The sequence below is a fragment of the Maylandia zebra genome, linkage group LG6, assembly GCF_041146795.1.
Source record: "Maylandia zebra isolate NMK-2024a linkage group LG6, Mzebra_GT3a, whole genome shotgun sequence".
NCBI lineage: Eukaryota > Metazoa > Chordata > Actinopteri > Cichliformes > Cichlidae > Maylandia > Maylandia zebra.
In genome coordinates, this window is record NC_135172.1 from 35,699,808 (window position 1) to 35,706,677 (window position 6,870).

Here is a 6,870-nt window from a genome sequence, read left to right on the forward strand (position 1 = left end):
ACACACATTTTTCAAAATAAAAAATAATAATAAAAATCCCCGTAAATCCAGCTTAGAGGATGAAATGAAATGAAATGAGAACAGCAGCTGCAATAAATATATCAGACTGAATGCAACGATCCTGATGTATGATTGTAGTTGCAACATGATAATCAGTCAGAGAGATGCAATGTGATTCTGGGTCTCACATGTACCAGGCCTGTTATTCTAAACTGTGGGAACAAGTCTGTGAAAATGAGACACACACCTGATTATATAATGAGAATGTAAAATGTGTTTTGTTGCAACAGCAGAGATGTGGAAGTAGTTCATTAAAAACAAAAAATCAATAGTCTGCTGCTGAATAAACGTATTATCAGGTCATAGTTGGTGAGAAAGTGGAAACTTTCCTGCTCCAGTCTCGCTGTTCCGCCTTTTACCCTTCTTGCCCCTTCATGTTGTGAAACTAATTAGCCAGTATCTCTGATAAACTTTGTCCTCCAGCTACTTCCTAATGATGTCTGCACCCTGAGGCTCGCACAAACAACACCAGCTAAGTCTTTTGTTTCTCAAAGTAACCTAAATCTTTGGATGGAGAAAAAAAAATGCAAGCAGAGGTCAGAGAGGAGGATGGTAGAAATTGTGATAAAGGGAATAAACTGACGCTGAGAAGGTGCAGGAAATAATCTGGATGCACAGTGAGGGCAGAAGTCTGACTTTATTGAAGGGATATTTGGCAGCTGGCTTGCAGAAGTCCAGACGAATCAATAAAGGTAGTGCTTGACTTGCTTTCTTAAAACTTCTCTCCCCTGCTGCTGGAAGTTAGTTTCACACCAGGCAAGAAACAGACATGATCCTTCTGTCAGGAGATTCCTGATTGTTTTCCTTTTTCCTTCATCATCATCCAACTCATAGCATAAGAAGTCTGTGAATACATCTTGAGGGCTTGTATTACTTATTATTGTGTTTGACTGCTTCTGGTAGCTCAGATGACGCCATTGTGGGAAAGGGTTCCTATCAACTGTGTTAATTAATCACAAATTTATTTAGGCACACGGACTGTGTGCCTTTTTTCTGCAGGACTCCTTTAAAACAAAAGATGTAATCAATCTGATACCAAGCTAACTCCGAGTTAATACGCAGCCTCTGGCTCTGCTGTTTGGTTTGACTTGTATGGCATTAAAGCTGCTTGCTGGTTGTCTTTGCTCCTAAATCAGATGTGACTTGTTTACTGAATTCACACACAGTGCACACAAAAGTTCAGTGTACACAGCATACATAACACATAGGCAAATTATAGCTACTCTGGACCATCTTAATGCAGCCCACAAAGTCCCTAGTGGAATTACTTACAGTGACTCTGCACTTCTGTTCGATCTTAATTACAATGCAGTGTGTTTCATCAGTGACTTGTGCAGCGGTGCACATCAGAGAACTAGTAAGCTGTAGTGATATTGTCCTCATAACCTGCAATCAGGTTTTAGGTAAACTCTGTGGCATTAGCATGCTGTATCTGAGTAATGATGGCACTGTGGAAACAGGAAATGTTGCTCGCCCCTGTTATTCATGTTGAGCATTTTCAGGTTTGTTTGTGTTTAGGGCCGGTTAGAATAGAAAGGAAAGTGACTGTTGCCTCAAAACGCATAAATATTGCATCACATTTGGGCCTAAAATTGAAAACTATTGAGTTGATTTGTATGAGTGGAAGTTAAAATAGAAAGAAGCAGTGATTTTATTTTGTATGATCACCTGATTGATGATTGCTGTGATATTTAAAAATATCAGTGAAGGTATGATGAAAGTGTAAATAATCACCATTTATGCACACTTTGTTACAGTTATAGTTGCAATCTCTCACAAACTTGTTATAGATCAATTTGACTGATGTCATTAATGCTGTAATTTAAAAAATGAATCCAGTTGATAGCACTGTCGCCTCACAGCAAGAAAGAAAGTACGCTCTTGGACTGAGACCTCCTGGCTGGAGATCATCTGACTACAGTCATTGTTACTGAACTCAAATGTTTGCCATGTTATTTTATCCTGCAAGATGCATCAAGCAGGAGGTGGGTACACTGGTTTTTAAACAATGCTCAGTTGGTACTTAAGGGGTCCAGAGTCACCCAAGACAATTTTCTCCACACCATTATACCAGCAGCAGCCTGATCCACTTTTACAAGGCAGGATGGATCCATGGATTCACTCTGACCCTACCTTCCAAATGTTATAGCACAAGTCGAGACTCGAAGCTCGGGGCAGTCCATTCTTCCAGAGAACAATCACACGCTAGATTTTTTCCTCTTTTGCAGCCCTTTCGCTATAAACCTAGAGATGACTGTGTGGGAAAATCACAGGAGATCTGCAGTTTCTGAAATACTCAAACCAATTTGAAGTGGTGTGTCTAATGTAGTGGCCTGTGAGTGTATATTATATGGTCAGTTTCATCTTCACATTCAGTAAAAATCACATCAAACACAATCTTATCCTTTACCTTGAAATTCAGAAAAAATACGCTATATATTAATGTAATAAAAGTTAGAAAACTCAAAATATTAACTTTCTATTTTGTTTTTTTTGTTTGTTTAATGAGTAAAGGAACCATTACAGTGGCATTTGCTTTGTCTACAGTCCAATGTTAAGTTAACTGTGAGGTTTATACCTAACATTATCACAATTTCCAGTTTGGGACAAGTTGTTGCATGACACAAGGAAGGCTGTGACATGTTCTAGTATAAAGAAGCACAAAAGCACTGCTACCAAACCAAACACATTTCTTTTTTTGTAATATTTTGAAGAAAGACAGATGATTAGAAATTCCAAAAGAAGACAGTGGTGGTACACCACCTCCTGCTTCTCTGTCCTTTCTTAAACAACTGCTTAAAACCTTTAGGTGTCTGAGATGCAACAGCTGGGCCTTTGATACTTGCACTTACAAGTCATAGTAATCCTTAGGGAATTGTAAGGAGTAGGAATGCAGTAGTCAGATATTTATTGTCAGCTAAAATAACACAAGTTAAAATACAATTAATTTCTTTTTAGAAACATAAATTATAAAAAAAACCCATGACCATTCCTTTTCTTTCTTCATTACTAGATATCAGTCATTTTTTAACAGTAAAAGCAAAAAAGTCTTTTTTTTTTGTAGCTGCAGGTGGCTACCTGTCACTCCCATCAACACAACAGCTATTGAAACAACTTTGCTCTTTTCACATTCGCTTTTTCGTTTTTCTGCCTTTCTCATAAGTAAGTAAAATTTATTTATATAGCACATTTCACAGATAAAAATCACAAAGTGCTTTACAATAAGATCAGACATACAGTGGGGCAAAAAAGTATTTAGTCAGCCACCGATTGTGCAAGTTCCCCCACCTAAAATGATGACAGAGGTCAGTAATTTGCACCAGAGGTACACTTCAACTGTGAGAGACAGAATGTGAAAAAAAAAAAAAAAAATCCATGAATCCACATGGTAGGATTTGTAAAGAATTTATTCGTAAATCAGGGTGGAAAATAAGTATTTGGTCAATAACAAAAATACAACTCAATACTTTGTAACATAACCTTTGTTGGCAATAACAGAGGTCAAACGTTTACTATAGGTCTTTACCAGGTTTGCACACACAGTAGCTGGTATTTTGGCCCATTCCTCCATGCAGATCTTCTCGAGAGCAGTGATGTTTTGGGGCTGTCGCCGAGCAACACGGACTTTCAACTCCCGCCACAGATTTTCTATGGGGTTGAGGTCTGGAGACTGGCTAGGCCACTCCAGGACTTTCAAATGCTTCTTACAGAGCCACTCCTTTGTTGCCCGGGCGGTGTGTTTTGGATCATTGTCATGTTGGAAGACCCAGCCTCGTTTCATCTTCAAAGTTCTCACTGATGGAAGGAGGTTCTGGCTCAAAATCTCACGATACATGGCCCCATTCATTCTGTCCTTAACACGGATCAGTCGTCCTGTCCCCTTGGCAGAAAAACAGCCCCATAGCATGATGTTTCCACCCCCATGCTTCACAGTAGGTATGGTGTTCTTGGGATGCAACTCAGTATTCTTCTTCCTCCAAACACGACGAGTTGAGTTTATACCAAAAAGTTCTACTTTGGTTTCATCTGACCACATGACATTCTCCCAATCCTCTGCTGTATCATCCATGTGCTCTCTGGCAAACTTCAGACGGGCCTGGACATGCACTGGCTTCAGCAGCGGAACACGTCTGGCACTGCGGGATTTGATTCCCTGCCGTTGTAGTGTGTTACTGATGGTGACCTTTGTTACTTTGGTCCCAGCTCTCTGCAGGTCATTCACCAGGTCCCCCCGTGTGGTTCTGGGATCTTTGCTCACCGTTCTCATGATCATTTTGACCCCACGGGATGAGATCTTGCGTGGAGCCCCAGATCGAGGGAGATTATCAGTGGTCTTGTATGTCTTCCATTTTCTGATGATTGCTCCCACAGCTGATTTTTTCACACCAAGCTGCTTGCCTATTGTAGATTCACTCTTCCCAGTCTGCTGCAGGTCTACAATACTTTTCCTGGTGTCCTTCGAAAGCTCTTTGGTCTTGGCCATGGCGGAGTTTGGAGTCTGACTGTTTGAGGTTGTGGACAGGTGTCTTTTATACAGATGATGAGTTCAAACAGGTGCCATTCATACAGGTAACGAGTGGGGGACAGAAAAGCTTCTTACAGAAGACGTTACAGGTCTGTGAGAGCCAGAGATTTTCCTTGTTTGAGGTGACCAAATACTTATTTTCCACCCTAATTTACGAATAAATTCTTTACAAATCCTACCATGTGAATTCATGGATTTTTTTTTTTCACATTCTGTCTCTCACAGTTGAAGTGTACCTCTGGTGCAAATTACTGACCTCTGTCATCATTTTAAGTGGGGGAACTTGCACAATCGGTGGCTGACTAAATACTTTTTTGCCCCACTGTACAAGTTAAAATTAATTAAAAGCCCGTTTGTATAAAAATGTCTTCAGCTGCTGCTCATACACCTAATTAAAGCTGTGAGCAAGAAAAAACACAATGACAAGCCTCTTATGGACACGTATTATGTTAGTTTAACCTGTTCCTGAGATAATGATGTGGTTTTGTATATACTGGGGATACTCACAGTATTTGCCCCTGTGAGTGCTATGGAAAGAGTGACATAATATTTAACCAGCTATACTACAGTCCCCTGATATTAATCTACATGAAACCCCCTGATACATTTGTCAGCATTATGTACTGGGCACTATATTAACTCCCTGATATAATCTCTACAGTGTGTGTTCGTGTCTGCACTGACGATGGCTTAGACGGTCGGATTGATCCAAGCCCGGGTATTTTACTGTGACAACCCATTAACGCTGCAGCGTATTTATAATGTTTCATTTAGGCATATCGCCCTTCTCATCAAATATTCATCTGAGGGGAGATTGCCTACTTTGTCTTGGCTGAACCCCCTCTGTCAACCCTATTTCTTTATTTGTGTGTTCTTGTATCTGCAGAAAACACAAGATCAACTCAGACTGAGTTGTGGAGATACATGTGAGCAGGCGCACAACTCCTTACGTCATGCGGCACCACTTTTTTGTCCTTTTCTCTGGAAGCTTGTACTTGTTGCCGGATTGTCCTGCATACTTTTACTGTATCTGCATGCATGTGTGTGTGTGTGTGTTGCTTGCCACCTGCACTGTGCATAACTCCAGGCATCAATCAGAGCTCATTATTGGTTATCTGTCGGCTCCACTTTCCAGCCTGCAGAGGTGCTAAATGTCTCTGTAAACCCCTGTGGGAGATAAACACCATCAATACTGCGAGATTTAACAGTCCCCAGGCGCATAATATATTCAAATACCTCTCCACTGTGTTACCTCCGTCTTCTCCTATTTCTCTTTCATGTCTGTGTTCCTTCTGTTGCTTCAGCCTCCTCTTCAGATGCGCCACCATCCCTCTGTTTGATATTTTTTGCTTCACCAGACCTCTCTTTGTGTCCTACCTTTGCCTTGCGCTTTCCTCTTTTTGCAGCAGCTGATAGATATTTTCTCCCCTCCCCATCAGTCTTCTGACTGGGGACACAATAATCCCTCTCTCGCTGGCTGGTCTTTAAAGAAGCTCTACTACACCATTTATCCCCAACAAGGATTATTTCAGCTTTTCCTGGAAAAGGTATTCTCACTTACATCACTCTCTGTATGAGAGAATTCAAAGGCAAAAGTCCATTTGCTAATCATGAAAAGTGCTGCTTTTCATGTGGAAACGACTATAAAGCTGTAAAGCTCCCATTCTAGTTTTATTATGAGCCCAAAAACTTCGAGTTATGTGGCACCGGGTCTTGAGTATTTCTTATTTTTAGCCTGAAGAAGAGAAAAATCTGAAAACAAGAAATTTGCAAAAAATAAAAAAAAAAAGTCCTTGGATGTTACTATTATCAGGTAAAGAGTTTCCGTTTGTCCAATATTCTGGTTTACTTTGGTTCTGTTTAGTGCAAGTTCTTCTACGCTGGTGAGATGGGAACCATAAAAATATTATACCCGCTGAAAATCAGTACATTTGTCTACATGTTTTGAGTCTAATATTTTTTGATAAACCTCAAAATTCAAATTTGCCATGTGGGTAACAGAGAAAAGTTTGGTTTGAGAAACATTAGTTGCTGCATGTAATTCCAGTTGTATGTGCATATTGCTCAAATAGGCTTCAGTGCTGTTTATATAGGTGGCCAGAGGTTCATCCACCTCTTTGTTCCACCTCTGATATTCAGCTCAAAGCACAGCTGTAAAAGCTACACCCTCACAGAGATGCAACTTTATGAAAGAGTGCCTCTACAGTCTACAAAAAGCAGCTATAGCATGGTGTCTCCATGGTGTGCATTCATGGAGATAATATTCAAATATTTTTTCTACCTTG